Here is a 17,624-nt window from a genome sequence, read left to right on the forward strand (position 1 = left end):
CAGTACAGAATGCTCTTGATAGGATTCATGAATATCAGAGCAGAGTAGAGGAAATTGTTCTCAAATTCTGAGTTATTCTGTGCTTGTCTTGAAGATCCTAGGTAACGACCCCAGAATGCTTTAATTCTCTAGTATTCGTCTTTATATTGATGTTCACAAAAGAGTTATTCAAAATTGTTCTGACCACATAAAAACACATGATTTTGGCAGCAGATATTTCTGTGAAATACTCATTGGCAAGAGGAGAAAATATATTCTGAAATAGGTTAAACAGGGCAATAAGCAACCATTGTTTGTGTAAACCACTTTATAGGTATTGGAATAGAAAGTACTGCATCTTAAGATGAATCCTTACTTTCATCAGCAAACTAATTTTAAACAAAAACCAGCCTTGTGTTAAATTCTAGTTTAAACATCTCCTTTGTTTATTCAGAGATTACTTTTTAGTCTCCTCAGCTACCACGAAGATTGGAACAATGACTCTAGACATAGGTTTGAAGCAACTTTTCTTTGTTTTTGGCAAAGCAACATAAGATATTAGTAAGAACTGGATGAGCAGAAGGAGCTTTGTACAAAGTCACTCATCGCAGAGGCATCCAGGGCTGTCTGTGATATTTGCACCGAGTGGAACAGGCAGATGTTTGATAAGCTAACCCTTTATTAGAGGTTGCACATTGTAACGCAATGAGGGTTGCAATGAGTGGGCTGAATTTTATGGGGTCTCCAGGAACAGCTGAAAGGAGGTAAGACAAAAAATCAGGGAAGGTGGGGAGGGCAAGATTTGATGTGCTCATTGCCTTCCCATGGCATGAAGGACAGCCCTTCCACCAGGAGACCAATTGTGCCACTTAAGTGGCCAATTAAGGGTCACTTCCCATCACCTCTGGCATTTTACCAGCCATGAATGGGCCCTTCAACATGTGGGGAGACCACCTGGTGAGCTCTGGCAGCCTTCCTGCAGACTCGTGGTGATGGTGCTCTTAATTGGGCATTCCAATCGGAAGTGGCTCTACATCTAGTGGGTCCTCACGATCCTCATCCATTGTTGTCTGGGGGATGAGGCTGACTGGCGGTGTGCCTCCTCCTTTTCTTGCTGGTGGCTGTAATAGAGAGAAGGGATAAGTAGTCATTGGCTGAAGAGTCATCTACATTAAAGTGCACTCAGTTTTGGCTGGTAGGCGAAGACTACTGGATGGAGCCTCACTGGCTTGTTGAGGGATGACAATCTTGCCTTCAGCACAGGAACATTCCCTGCCCTTGCCAACCAGCTCTGCTGCCTGCTCTTCAAAAATGACATGGCCTGAGCTCCAGCATCGCTCCCTCCTGTCTGGGATCTCTCCCTGTTGTTGTGGGCGATATTGTCCTGCATAAAGATAGATGGACAGACTATGAGCAGGATGGATACCAAAGCATATGATAAGCATTCCTGCTGCTGTGTGTGTTGAGTGGACCTATGTAAGGGCTGAAGACACGACTTGTGCAGGATGTGACAAGGGATAAAGATGTAAAAGTGTGTGTGAGAGAATTAGTAATTATGTCCCTTGTGCTGGTAGTGTGAGATCCCTATGGACTGCAACCCTGCGAAGACCTGATGGCATTCTGAAATTATGCATTGATAGTGAGGAGAATGTTGTCTTACCCTGGTGGAGCGAATTAAATCATTCATCCTTTTCCTGCACTGGAGAGCAGTCCTCTTCTGAGGACGGCAGGCACTAACCACCCTGGCAACTTCCTCCTGGTGGTGAGGTTGGTGGACCAAAGGCTCCCATCATGGGAGTAAAGGACCTATCGCTAGTCCTCGACTGCCTGGAGGAGTGTCGCCAGTTTCTTGTCACTGAACTTCGGTGCACACGGTTTGTCTCTTCTGAGGGCCATTCTGGTGCTTGACACAAAAGTCCTGAGCTGCAGAGAGTGAATGCGTGCATGGGTGTCATTTAAATATGGCGCCCGGAAATACGACCCAGTGAGGTATTGTCAGGTGGACGAATCCCAGCTCGTCCCACCACAAGATACAATGTCCTGCTTATTTTTGCATATGTATTGAGGTGAAAAGCAAACAACTTGGTGTGGTCAGTCTCTGGAGTGGAAAATTTCGCCCCCATGTTTTATTTGATCTAAAGAACAATTTGGTAACTTAAATTCGAGATGAGATTAAATAATTGATTTAATTACTAATCATGCCTTTGATCAACAAAATGTCATGTATTCCATTTGAGATCCCAGATCCATTATTAACATTTCATCTAAAACTTTGTGCTCGGGAGTGTGTAGACATCAAGTGTCTTATGCAAGATATCCTGTATATTCATCATTTTACTTTGAGAAATGCCTTCTGTTTTGTTGAGAAGAAGGCATAGGGTGTTTCTTGAGGGTGCGGGAGGGATAAAGAACTTATTTAAATGCAAGTTGTTACACCCCTGAACTACCAGGTGTATTATAGAAACCAAAAAGTAGGAGCATTAAAACAGCAAGGCAGTTTTTCAATGCTCGTTATCCAAACAGCTGCCATGTTCTCATCCATAGACTCTACTGGAGAGTAAAGAAGCAGGATGATAAGAAACTGAATTCAACACGAAGTAGCAACACTACTAGGATGTAAAACCACCCCAAATTTGCAAATTTCTTTCACTATCAAGTTCCTGTTCTAAATTTGAATACAATCTTACTCAGGATAAATGACCATAACAGACTTTCTCCAATGTATACTTACATTATAAATATCTATCTATATATATTGTACTTGTAATTTCTACTGCTTATAGTGTTTCATGTTGCTGTTTGGTGGCAAATAAAATTGTTTGTTGCTTTGGTCTGTAAAGCTGTGGTCCGCATGGTAATATCTCCTATTTCTGAGGAAATTTGCTGGTGTTATCAGTTACCATAAGTTCAATTAGCAAATTACTACCAGTGAATAATTGTTAGGCCTGGGGTTCATAATGCCACCAGGACAGAATGTAGAGAGGGGAAAAGCTACCAGATCACAAGTGATCAAGGTCCACTTACAGGAACAGATGCTGGAGAACCCAAAACCATCGATTATAAGGACATAAGAAATAGGAACAGGAATAGACCATTTGGCCCCTCGAATCTGCTCCGCCATTGAATAAGACCATGGCTGATCTTCTTGTGTTTCGATTTCCACATTCCCATCTAACCCCAATAACCTTTGATTTTCTTATCTATCAAGAATCTATCTACCTCTGCCTTAAAAATATTCAATGACCCCACTTCCACCACCTTCTGAGGAATAGAGTTCCAAAGTTGCACAACCCTCTGAGAGAAAAAATTTCTCCCCATCTCTGTCCTAAAAGGGCAGCCCCTAATTTTAAAACAGTGCCCCCAGTTCTGGATTCACCCACAAAGGGAAACATCCTTTCGATGTCTACCTTGTCAAGGCCGTTCAGGATCTTCAATCTTGAAAACAGCGGTGGCATGGACGTGTGCATAAAGCAAGTAAAAGAAAAGGAGGAGCAGTGCCAGTGTAGTAAAATGAAGCAAGAGCACAGCATGAATGTTTACTGTCAGAACAGGCTACCATGGCAGTAAACCATGAGCATGGTACTATGGTGGATCCCAGTGATAATCTCAGAAACAATTATTTTATTAAAACTAGCCTCATTCCAGATTGTACAAGAGAGGACAACTGTTTCTGTTTGGAGGTTTTTCTCCAACGTTTTTCTCACATTCCTGACCAGATTAGGTAAGCAGAGTATCTTTAGAACCCAGACTCAGCTCTTTGCTTTCTGCTCTAAAACTGAACTTCAGTTTTCAGTTAAAATGTCCATCATATTCTCATGTCTCCACAGAATACTGAAAACTCACATGATGCTTGATCACATTAGAGGCCAGGACCCAGGATGTATCTACAGAGGGATTTATATACAGAATGTTGGGGATGTTACAGGTCAGCACAAATCAAACTTTGATTTTTCTCTAAATGCTTTTCTGACAGTTGCACACCTGCTCCAGGAACATCTTTTGTTTCTTTTCTTGTCCCTTTGGCTCTTTAAGACTAACCCTTCTGTTATTCAATCTCTCCTGTCTTCCACCCTATCACAGACCTCCATTTGTCCTTGTCCCACCCACCCCTTGCTCAAAACTTATTACATCTCCAACTTTTCCTGTCAGTTAATTTACCTGAAACATTAACTTTATTTTTCTCTCCACAGATGGTGTCAGACCTTTTGAGTATTTCCAGCATTTTCTGTTTTTCTTTTAGGTTCTCTGCAAGTTGGATTGGCAATGTTTCTAATTGTTGGCAGCTGTTCTATGCATGTTAGAAATATTCTCAGTTAAACATAAGTTACATTTAAAATCTTCAATATGGTATCCAGTCCCTTCCTTCTAGTGTCACAACGGTGAGTGATATGTTTTATGTCACTATTTAACATTGAAAATCCCCATGTAAGCATTTATTATTGGATGCATTGTCTATGGACGTAAACATTTCCTAAACAGTAATGATGCAACTATGTGTGATGGCTATGGAATCATGAAACTGGGAAGACGTGGTCAAGACAGCATCTATAACAAAATTTCTCACACACTATAAGATCTTCACAATGTTTGAAATTACCTCACCATTGCAACCAAATCTGACCTTGTGCTATGCGGAAACAGTATTGTCATTCTGTGCTTATTGAGATAATATTTTGTAGATATAGCACATGAAAGTCACCAGGGAATTATCAAAACCAAAAAACTTAGGGAAAAGGTATGGTTCCCAGGAATTGACTATATGGTAGAGCACAAAATCAATCAGTGCTTGCCATGTCTAGCAACCAAATGTCTTTGTGATCTTCTCAAGATGTTTGAACTCCTTCCAGGACCATGGATTAAGGTTAGTGTTGATTTCACAGATTTGAACACTGCTTGTTGTCACTGACGACTGCAGCAGATTCCCAATTGTGGAAATAGTTACATCCACTTCAGTGAAAGCTGTCATCCCAAAGCTTGACCAGATTTTCACCTTGTTTGAAGTTCCTCAATCAGTGAGAAATAAGAATGATTCCCCATTCACACAGCAGTGAGATTAGTAAATTTGTGAATTACTTGGGCTTCACTCATTGAGAAATCACATCCCATTGGCCAAGAGCTAATGGAGAAGTCAAGAGATTTATGTGTATCTTGAAGAAAGTGATATGTACAGCTATAGCTGAGAGCAAATCATGGAAGTGAAAGTTGTATCACTTTCTTCGCAACTACAGAGTGACTCCTCACTTGACTACTGGAAAGCCTCCAGCTATACTCATCTTTGCACATCCTATGCACACACATCTTCCTGAGCTACAAATCTTTCATCTCATTGTACGTGGCTGAGTGCACTGCTAAATTAATAGGAAAGTTAGAATTTGTAATAGTGTTACTGGTGAATTTGAATGCTCACGTTATGCTTAAGTTTATTGTTTACACTTTTGGAAACAAACCATTGAACTGCTATGCCTCTCATTAAGAAGGAGAGAGATGCAGTGTATTGAAAATTGCATTATGTATTCTGTCCACTTAAGGCTACCATATACACATGTACCAGCAGAAGGAGCCAAGAAGGAGAATAAAGGAATCCATGTTTTAACAATAGATGCAGGAGTTCTGCTTCTTATTGTATCTTACTGTTTCTTCCCAAGAACTTAACAGCAACCTTAGCAGCAATGGGAAGAGTGTGCAGACAGCAACCGGGGGGAAAAAAAGACTTGGGGAGCAAGTTGAAATTGAGAAGTCTTAATTGAAACGTTAAAAGTTGTATTTTATTGTACTTAAACGTTTGACCAGCCAGGTGACAGGATGAAGCCCCTACAGCACCACCAATGGCATTAGAGCTAGAGGCCAACATGCCAAAGCACTGAAGAAGGCTCTGAAGTCCCTGAAGAAGTTTGCGCAGTAGTGTTGTGGCAAACAAAAACAGAAAATGCTGGAAAAACTCAGCAGGTCTGACAGCATCTGTGGAAAGAGAAACAGAGTTGACGTTTTGAGTCCATATGACCCTTCTTCAGGGACTTCAGAGCCTTCTTCAGTGCTGTGGCATGTTGGCCTCTAGCTCTAATGCCATTGGTGGTGCTGTAGGGGCTTCATCCTGTCACTTGGCTGGTCAAACATTTAAGTACAATAAAATACAACTTTTAACGTTTCAGTTAAGACTTCTCAATTTCAACTTGCTCCCCAAGTCTTTTTTTCCCCCCGGTTGCTGGCTGCACACTCTTCCCATTGCTGCCAAGGTTGCTGTTAAGTTCTTGGGAAGAAACAGTAAGATACAATAAGAAGCAGAACTCCTGCATCTATTGTTAAAACATGGATTCCTTTATTCTCCTTCTTGGCTCCTTCTGCTGGTACATGTGTATATGGTAGCCTTAAGTGGACAGAATACATAATGCAATTTTCAATACACTGCATCTCTCTCCTTCTTAATGAGAGGCATAGCAGTTCAATGGTTTGTTTCCAAAAGTGTAAACAATAAACTTAAGCATAACGTGAGCATTCAAATTCACCAGTAACACTATTACAAATTCTAACTTTCCTATTAATTTAGCAGTGCACTCAGCCACGTACAATGAGATGAAAGATTTGTAGCTCAGGAAGATGTGTGTGCATAGGATGTGCAAAGATGAGTATAGCTGGAGGCTTTCCAGTAGTCAAGTGAGGAGTCACTCTGTAGTTGCGAAGAAAGTGATACAACTTTCACTTCCATGATTTGCTCTCAGCTATAGCTGTACATATCACTTTCTTCAAGATACACATAAATCTCTTGACTTCTCCATTAGCTCTTGGCCAATGGGATGTGATTTCTCAATGAGTGAAGCCCAAGTAATTCACAAATTTACTAATCTCACTGCTGTGTGAATGGGGAATCATTCTCATTTCTCACTGATTGAGGAACTTCAAACAAGGTGAAAATCTGGTCAAGCTTTGGGATGACAGCTTTCACTGAAGTGGATGTAACTATTTCCACAATTGAGAATCTGCTGCAGTCGTCAGTGACAACAAGCAGTGTTCAAATCTGTGAAATCAACACTAACCTTAATCCATGGTCCTGGAAGGAGTTCAAACATCTTGAGAAGATCACAAAGACATTTGGTTGCTAGACATGGCAAGCACTGATTGATTTTGTGCTCTACCATATAGTCAATTCCTGGGAACCATACCTTTGCCCTAAGTTTTTTGGTTTTGATAATTCCCTGGTGACTTTCATGTGCTATATCTACAAAATATTATCTCAATAAGTGCAGAATGACAATACTGTTTCCGCATACACAAGGTCAGATTTGGTTGCAATGGTGAGGTAATTTCAAACATTGTGAAGATCTTATAGTGTGTGAGAAATTTTGTTCATAGATGCTGTCTTGACCACGTCTTCCCAGTTTCATGATTCCATAGCCATCACACATAGTTGCAATGCCTCATTTTCTTTTGTTGCCGCTTTGATGTCAGTCAGTTTTAGTGACTTTGGCATGGTGTTTAGGCTTAGGTTGTTACTGCTCAGCAACCTTTTCATAATTGTTGGCAACAGATGTCATGAAAGAGAGTCCACTGGTTGAGCTTGCTTGGCTAATATGAACCTGTACTTTTGTAGTTTAAAGATCCAATGCTCTACTCGAGTAGGTGGTTTGCTAAGTGGATTGCTGAACAAACTTAATGATGGTCCATGATCAGTTCCAGTTTTTCAGTGCAGCCTCCTGGCATGTGTTGTCATCCACTGGCTAGACCCCAAGCTGCACCTTGCTGTTCAGTGAATTTTAGCATCAGGCTTTCCATGCCCATAGTCTGTCTCTTCCCAATGAACTTTGGGATTTCTATTTTTGGGCAGGCATCAACCACTTCCCAGTCCATTATCAGGTGCTCCACAGCTTGCTTCAAGTTATTCTAACTTGTTTAGAGAGGAGACCATGTCAGGTAAAAGGGGTCTTTCAACAGTACCTACTAAACGCACAGCTTTTACCAGCTAGAAGGACAAGGGCAATAGATACATGGGAACACCACCATCTGCAAGGCCCCCTTGAATTTACACATCATGATTTGGAAATATAACACTATACCTGCACTGTCACTGGGTCAAAATCCTAGAACTCCCTCCCCAACAGCAATGTGGGCATACTTGCAAAACGTATGGACTGCAGATGTTCAAGAAGGTGGTACACTACTGCCTTTTCAAGGGAAATTAGGGATGGGCAATAAATGCTGGCCTTACCAGTGACACCCACATCCTAAAAACCAATTTTAAAAATGATCCATTGGTTCTTGGGATCAATTAGCTATGTCTATAGCATGCTGCTTCCGCTGTTCATAATGCACAAAGTTCAGCATTGTAGCTTTACCAGGTTGACGGCTCATTTTTAGGTATGTCTGGTTCCGTTCTTGGCATACCCTTCTACACTCCTCATTGATCCAGGGTCAGTCATCTGACTTGATGGTAATAGGAACATAGGAGCAGGAAAAGGTCATTCAACCCATAGATCCTGCTCCACCATTGAATACGATCATAGCTGATCATCCACTTCAATGCTTTTTCCTCACACTATCCCCACATTCCTTTATGTCATTCATATTTGGAAATCTGTCCATCTCTGCTTTAAACATACTCAATGACTGAGCTTCCACAGCCCTCTGAGGTAGAGAATTCCAAAGATTCACAACCCTCTGAGTAAAAAAATTTCTCCTCGACTCGGTCCTAAGTGGCTTCCCTGTCATTTTGAAATCATTTTCCCAAGGTTCTAGACTGCCCAACCAGGGAAAACATCTTATCTTCACCTACCCTGTCTATCCCTTTAAATATTTTGTAGGTTTCAATGAGATCAACTCTCATTCTTCGAAACTCTAGAGAATACAGGCCCAGATTCCCCAATCTCTCTTCATAAGACAGTCCCATCATCCCGGGAACAAGTCTGGTGAACTTTCATTGCACTCCCTCCATGGTAATAATATCCTTCCTAAGGTCAGGGGACCTAAACTGCACACAGTACTCCAGGTGCAGTCTAACCAAGGTTCTTAACAATTGAAGCAAGACTTCACTACTCCTGTACACAAATCTTCTTGCAATAAAGGCTAAAATTCCATTAGCCTTCCTAATTGTTTGCTGCAACTGCATGTTAACTTTCAGTAACATTGAAGAGGATAACCAAGTCCCTTTGTCCATCTACACTCTCACCATTTAACAAATACTCTGCACATCAGTTCCTCCTATCAAAGTGGATAACCTTATATTTTTCCACATTATATTCCATCTGCCATGTTCTTGTCCACTCACTAAGTCTGTTCAAATAACTAATGCTAAAGTGAGGTATATGCCGCATCATGAGGTGAGATATTGGTGGAATAAAATTCTGCTGATGCTGACAGCCCACTGCACCTCTTGAATATCCAATTTCTTTGATCTATCACACTTAGTAATAGTACCATATAATGTGATGGCGGGTATCCTCCGAGTGAAGACAGGCTATGATCTCTACAAGGCCTCCATGTTGGTCACTCTTATCAATACTGTCATGGACACATGCATCTGGGACAGTAGATTGATGAGGTCAAGTAGGTAATTACCTTACGTTAGTTCTCTCATCGTCTGTTGAAAACCCAGCCTGGCAGCTCTGTCCTTCAGGACTCAGCCAGTTTGATGTGCAATGATAACAAATCCAAGTTGTCGATTGGTGGGGTATGTCAATGTCTGCATGTTCATTGAAGCCATAACCCCACTCTAATGCCCTAACGCTGGTGGTGTGAGCTTTTCTTTATTGGGCTTTTTTCTGGTTGACCCTGAGGGTGAGCTCAGTAACAGTGCAATATGTAGATAGCATGGAAATGAAAGAGTTGGCGATGGCTGACAATCAGTACCTGTTTGCCCAACTGACTAATGAAGTCAGTAGAAAAATATGAACCTTTTTCTTGGAAGCCCACTGTCCTTGCAGCAGAGAAACATTTTGAGATACTGTAAAGAGATCTGCATTTCCCACTTTGGTGGTGACATCTATTTTCATTAGTCTAAAACACAGTATGCCTGCTTCAAATCATCAGGAAAGGAGGAGCTTGTAAGATGACCATCTGCCTGAGGGAATCTCTGGCACAGGATAAACAGAATGGGTGTCTGGTTAATTGTGATCTGCCCCAACCTCTGTCCTATCTAGCCCCTCACCCAACCTGATAACAACCCAGTTATGCTGGAAATCCCAAGGAAACTCAAGGCCATTAGCTTTCGTGGTTGACCTATTAGAGGTTATATTTGAGAGGAATTTCATTCATATCATGCAATTAACATCAGTGACATAAAAGCGTTATTTTGACATAAGGGCATGGAACTTTAGTTGTGTTCAATATTTTCAGCTTCACTCAACTATGCCTTTGGAGGCAAGAGCTTCCTTGGAGAGTCCCTGATCTCTCACTATAACTTTGGCAGAAAAACTTTGAATAAATAGAAAACTATTCAGTTTCTCCAATTTTCCATCAAGTTATTTGGAAGATCCCCTGGCAACATTGGACTCTTTGCAGTTGGCAGGAATCCACGCCATGCGCATGCAAAGATCATCACAAAAGGTCTATAAACTGATTCTGTTTTTGAATATTGTTGCCATCAATATCCTGATGCCCCTTTCTGGATAGTTACCTTACTATTTAACTATTGGCTCTAGTTTGGGTCAAACTACCTAATAGTGTAGAATTTACTGCCTTTATCAGTTGACCGGAAAGCAAGGTAGGCATTCTGTATTAAGGGGCAATTGTAAATCCTAGTCTACGTTAACTCATTCATTGCCCTCAGAAAGGTTTCAATTCATTGCTGACTCGATCTCCTAGTTTGAAACTATCTTTTTTTTGTGTATACACATTAACAATATTGGGAGAAAAGCCCAAAGAGCTGATACTGTTAAGTATGGAACAAAATATTTTCTTCTCCTGTCTCCCTTTCTTTCTTTTTCTCTCTTCATTCACTTCTCTCTTATGCCAGCTTTTAACCTTTCTTCATTTTTTGCATTCACTTGGGGCAAGGTGAGTGAGTGACCCAGAAAGTGCCATGGCAATAAAAAGCTCAGCAGTAAATAGAGCAGCAGTTCCCAAACTGTAGGTCATGACCCCAATTGGGTTTGTAGAAACAGAGAGTGAGTCATAAATATTTCTGGTAATTTATTTAAATATGCAGAATAAAAGCCAACTTCCTTTTGTTCTTTTGGAATATAGAGTAAAATTACAAAATTTGAAAATGATACCAAACTTGATACCAATGAATTGCAACAGGACATAGATAGACTAGCAGAATGGGCAGATGGCAAATTGAATTTAACACAGAGAAGTGTAAGGTAATGATTTTTTGCAAATTAATAGGGAGAGGAAATATATACTTAATGACAGTTCTAAAAAGTGTGCAGAGAAAGGAACACCTGAGGGTTCATGTGCGCAGATCTTTAAAGGGACAGGACATATTGAGAGAATAGTTAGCAAAGCATATGGGATCATGGGCTTCATAGAGGTATTGCGTATAGAAGCAGGGAAGTTATGCTGAACCTTTATAAGGCTCTGGTTAGGCCACAACTAGAGTATTACATCCAGTTCAGGTCACCATACTTTAGGAAGGATGTGAAGTTCCATGAGAGGTTGAAGAAGAGATTTACCAGAATGGTTCAAAGGATGAGGGATTTTAGCTACAAGGTTAGGTTCGAGAAGCTGGGGTTTTTCTCCTTGGAACAAAGGAGGTTGAGGGGAGAGTTGATTTGGTTGTACAAGATTATGACAGGTTTAGATAAGATAGCCAAAGCAAAGCTGTTCCCATTAGCTGATGGTACAAAGACTAGTGGACACAGATTTAAGGTTTTGGGCAAAAGATTCAGGAGAGATATAAGGAAGAACTTTTCTATGTAGCAACAGGTAATGACCAGGAACTTGCTGCCTATAACGGTGGTGGAAGTGGAGATGATTAATGATTTAAAAAGGAAATTGGATAGGCACATTGGATAGCTTTCAGGGCTACAGCAGAGGAATGGGACTGATCAGATTGCTCAACAGAGAGCCAGCATGAACTTGATGGGCCATATGGCTCCTTATGACTCTAATATGACTTTATCAGCATAAGCGCTACTCTGCAATATTATTGCAGTGATCATTTAGCATAAGTTGGAAAAAGGATTTTGTTACTGTACAGCACATCATATGTCCCTTATGTGCAAAAATTTAATTCAGTTGCTATCAATCTAATTCTAATGCAATGGAAGATAATGAGGCCACAGTTAATTGTGGCAGAAAATTTCCTCCGAGTGGTAAATGTAGTAAGATTTTAAACACAAATTTCCCTCACTAACAACTGAACTTGTGATCATAGCAAAATACTGCAGATGCTGGAAATCTGAAGCAAAAAACAGAAAATGCTGGAAAAACTCAGCAGGTCTAACAGCAACTGTGGAGAGAGAAACAGAGTTAACATTTCAAGTCCATATGACCCTTCTTCAGAGCTTGAGATGTGCCCATTTACAGCAATTGTATGTTGCAACCTTAAAGAGCCTGGCTAGGTTAAGCAGAACTGCACCTTTGGGATATAATGTTCCTGTTACTTTGAAACAGCATGCCCTTCAACTGACCATGAATAACACCACGGAGGATCAGCTTGTGTGTGTGTGTGTCTGAGTGAGAGAGAGGTAATGACATTACCTTACCTTGTGATGGCGCCCGTGGGCTGGAGCAGGCACTGTTTTTTGCAGACTCAAGAAGACAAAATCTTACGAAAGACCTTCAACACTCAATTCTAACCTGGAGATATTATTAAAGTCTTAAAGCAGATAAAATTTTAGATATATTCTAATATTCTGAATCTTTGCTCATGTTTATTTCCTTCGATTAATTAGTTGCCTGTACATGCAGAAACCTACCGTTGTGTTTACAAATCTCTGAATTAAATTAGTTTGAATCCCCAAAAGTAGGTTTCTATTTGCCCGAGATGAATTGCACATACTCTCTCTCCATAGGCACATTTTAGGAACATAGAAGTTACCAAATCAAAAAGACCAAGATCCTCTTATTTTTGAAATAATAACAGAAAGTGCTGGAAAAACTCATCAAGTCTGGCAGCATTTGTGGAGAGAGAAACAGAGTTAACATTTCGAGTCCAATGTGATCTTCTTCAGACTTGAAACTTTAACTTTGTTTCTCTCTCCACAGATGTTGCCAGACCTGAGATTTTCCAGTACTTTTTGTTTTATTTCAGATCTCCAGCATCTGCAGTACTTTGGTTCCGTTTATTTTTGCCTCTCCCATCTTGTTATTCACATGATATAGTAATAATGGAGCTGTTGAGTAATCGTAGCCTCCATCAATTATTCCACAACAGGTCTAGATGAGGAAAGCTCCCAGTGGCAGAGACTTTAGGGAATTATAGGTGGAAAATCACCTGGTCCTCTCAAGCATGCCAAATCTACCAGGCCATGTTTCAAATTAATCATATACTGTGTCCCAGTGTTATTTCAGAAAAAAAACTCTACCAAATTTACATTTGAAGAAATCACTAGTAACTATTTTCACCATCTCCCCGGGAAACCTTTTCCATAGATTGACCAAGACTCACTGAAATATTGTTTCTGAGCATTTATTTTGAATTTAACCCCTTTCATGGGCAGGCCATGTGTGTTTCTTTGTTTTAATATTCTAGACAGGGTGAAATGGCTGGTCATGGTTTACTTACTGAAGCCTAGTAAACTTAGTTGAAAACTGGTGCTTAGCAACTGCCAAGTTTTTAGATCACTCCGGGAATTTAACCAGCTAAAACTATAGAGTTTTGCTGACAAGCTTTCTGTTGTATGTCCAGCTAAAACCTTCTACTGGTTAAGATATTAACTAGAGCCAAGTGAAAGAATTCTATCCTTCAGTGAAAAGTCTACCTCTTCGCATTTCATCAATGCGCCAGATTGACTGGTCAATCATTAACTTTGCCCCAATGTGCTGTAACTTCCTGGCTCTGCCATTGGATACTCAAGTCTGGCACAGAGCAAAGGCTTATTTGCAAGACCATGACTAGCATGTCATCTTGGAACTGCTTCAACCTCGAAGAGACTCCATTTATATCTTTTCCCTTACCCCAGGAAGAACTAGCTAGTCAATGTTACTTGGCAAAGAGATAAACACGAGGACTAGAAAAAATGATATATGAGGATGGAAAGACAGGAGATGAAACATAGGACTGACAAATTGCTGCACATTAGATGAAATATATACAAAAATTAATTGAATAAAATTAGCACAGTTGCACAGAATGGGACCTGGGCGTGGATTAGTTCTACAGTTGTTCAAACCATGTGGAGAGACAATTAAACAAAGCTGATAAAAATGCTGACCAGATTCAATGATAGCTTTCAAAAGGGAATTGGGATATATACTTGTAAAGGAAAAATTTGCAGGGCTATGGGGAAAGAGCAAAGAAATAGGACTAATTGGACAGCTCTTTCACAGAGCTGGCACAGGCAAAATAGGCTGAATGGCCTCCTGTATGATTCTATATGTAGCTAGAACAATGGAATACAAGTTATGATCAGGTTGTTATTGGTCAGCCAACACACAGAATATTAGACATTACAACAGAAGTATACAAGCATAAAGAAAAATGCAATCCTGTGTCTATAAGGAAAACAATCTCTTTAAGGAAACTAATATGTTTGATGAGGTAACGGTGTAATAAAGGATACATAATTGTATATTTTGACTGTTGGGAATAAAGGAAAACCTGGTTAAAAATAAAGAAATTAAAGAAAAATAGAATAAATAGTAGAAATATATTACACAGAAATTGAACTACTGTTAACTTAAATGAGTAAGATGATGAATTGTAAACTGAAGTTTGTATATTAGACACTCCTGTGGGCCCCAGTTCCTCTGCTCCATGACTTGGTTAGTACCTTCTGTCCAGCTTGAGGTAAAGGAGATAGAAGCAGTTGGAATGCCAGCGTGTGATACCTTCCCATTCTTCTTGACAGTAGGTCAGCAATTGAGTGGATGGAACTTTTGGCAACCTATGCCTGCCTTCAATGAGAATGCCAAGCGTGTCACCTTTGGGGGCCAGACTGAACATTTGTCTCCCACCAGACTCTCTGCCTAGTCTGTATTCTCTGACCCCTTTTATTCAGAATTCCACCCCAGGCACCAAAGACATTTTGGTGCCATCAGTTCTATAATACACCAGCAGTTCTTCCCAAGGCATTGATTGTGGTGAGTTGGAGGATATGCTGTTTTATAGCAATGTGTCAATTTTAGCAATTATTATGCACAGTGCATATAACAGGACAACTGATGAAGGCGGTGTTCATCTTCCTGTTGGGGGATGGGTGACATTTTGCTGGACTGCAATACTAAATACTATCTATTTAATTTGGTGTTAAATCCTCACATGTTACAATCACAGTGAGGTATGTTTGCAATGGGTAATGTAAAAATAGTTGGCAAATGATAACTAATAGATGTGTTATGATCGAGATGGGAGGAGTGCGTGAATTAACAAGCCCCACTACTCCGCAGGCTGCACTATTAATTTAAATGTTCAATTTTCTCGCTGAAATGGCCAATTGTGTACCTATACCTCTAGTTCCCAGAAGAGAAGAGACTTGACCAGGCTTCTTTCAAAAGCTCAGAATGATTAATTTATTTTAAAACAAAACTTCCTTTAACAAGTTGCAAGTACTAGATGTTCTCACCAACTCTCAGCTTTGCAGGTCCATATGCAGACTAGTTACACTCAGATGGGGGTTCTACAGGTTGATAGCCACACAATTTTAGGCAAGGCAGAGAGAGGGAGCCAGTCAAGGTAGCCTTCTTTCCTCAGCTTGTTCTCCAACAAGACTGCCTCAAAACAAACAGGTTCACAACTTAAGTTTTTTCCCTCTGTCCCATAAGACTGCCTTTTTTTCCCCTAGCTTTTCATTAATTAAAATGTTTTGCAGTTCAAATAAACAAACAACTCCTTCTCAAGTACCATATAGGTCAGTTCTTGTTTTGCAGTTCAAACAAACAAACAACTCCTTCTCAAGTACCATATAGGTCAGTTCTTGGAAGACGCTTGCTTGTTTTTAGTTCCTTCTTTAAAAAAAATCCCAGTTTAGATCCAGATCATGCCATGCCCTTCCATTTTGTAAAAGAAAACTTAAGTATTGAGATATATGATTCTAACAGGTGATACAAGACAAAGGTCTTGAAACACCGAAGTTATTCCAGTATATAAATTGTACAGCTCAGAAACTACTTTCTTGTGCTTTAGCTGTGGTGACATCTTGTCGCTGAGTGGTATTCACCGTTCGTCAGTGATTTTTGTCTCAGTGGGGGCATTACTACTTTGAATCAGAAGATATAGGATTCCAACCATGCTCCAGACAGTTCCGAGAACTGTTTCTGAAATCTAGGCTAACATCAAGCACAGATGAGGGTGGTCCCCCCTCAAGTTATGGGTTCTGGAAGCTCACAAAACCCTTAGCGTACAAGGCTAAATCAGCTGGTATAAAGATGGCCACAGAAGAAGCCTTAGATGTCACAGCTTGTCAGACTGTTAATGAGCCTGCATCATCCCACTACTATGTTTTCCAAAAATGGAGATGCTAAAATGGCTCGCATTTCACAAGAACTAAATTTCATCTTCCCCTACCTCAGTTGTGAGTATAGGAGAAAGAGTGGAGCAGGTGAAAAGGCCATATGCAGGGGTCAGCTGCAGGCTGTCATGCACCTCCCAGGTATAGGATACTTATCACTCACAGCAATCCGGAGACTTTTAAATATAATGGTGGAATTCCACGTGTGTCAGACACCAACTGGGATGACAAACAAGAAATGGATCTTTCTATCCTGACCTTGGGTCGCAAAGCCTCAAGATTGGTCAGGAGTCCCCAGGAATTGAAAACTAATCTCCAGAAGATTGCTGCTGCAATGCAGCAACTTGTAAAAGCTTCTTTTGACAGCACCTTCTAACGCCTAGAAGGACAAGGGCAGCAGATGCATGGGAACATCACCACCTGCAGTTCCTCTCCAGGTCACACACCATCCTGACTTGGAACTATATCACTGTTCCTTCACTGTTACTGGATCAAAATTCTGGAACACCCTTCCTAACAGCACTATAAAAGAAAAATGTAACTGTTAACATACAGTACCTCCTGCTTGCTACAGATCCTGCTTCCCGAGCCTCCTAGTCATACAGATCCACCCCCTTCCCAACACTCCGAGTTGTGGTCTTTCCCACTCCCTGACCTCCAAGTTGTGGTGTCCTCCTCCCCTCCTCCTGCTTGCAGCCTCAACTCCATCCCCATCCCTCACGTTGCAGCCACCCGCCTCCCCAAACTCTGAGTTGCACCTCTTCTCCTCCCCAATCTCTGACTGGAGCCTCCTGCCCACCTCCAAGTTGCGGCCTCCTCCGAGTTGCTGTTTCCCCCCAGCCCGACTCACCCTCTCACCGTTTCCCTCCCCTGGATCTGCGTTCCCGTTCCTGTTCAAGATTCAGATTTGATCAGAAGCCAGAGCTCTGATGTTGTGGAAGTGCGAGTCCCAGTGGTTCAGAAGTTCTGAACTTGGGCTGCTACAGTCCATGTTTTTTTCTTAAAGGACTGTTTAAGCTGCTCCTACCTCGCTCACAGCAAGGGTTCAGGAGGGGAAGCAGCTAGCGGAAGCATTTGAAAAAACATGGGTTGTAGCAGTCC

This window comes from Carcharodon carcharias, chromosome 14 (genome assembly GCF_017639515.1).
Source record: "Carcharodon carcharias isolate sCarCar2 chromosome 14, sCarCar2.pri, whole genome shotgun sequence".
NCBI classification, from domain to species: Eukaryota; Metazoa; Chordata; class Chondrichthyes; order Lamniformes; family Lamnidae; genus Carcharodon; species Carcharodon carcharias.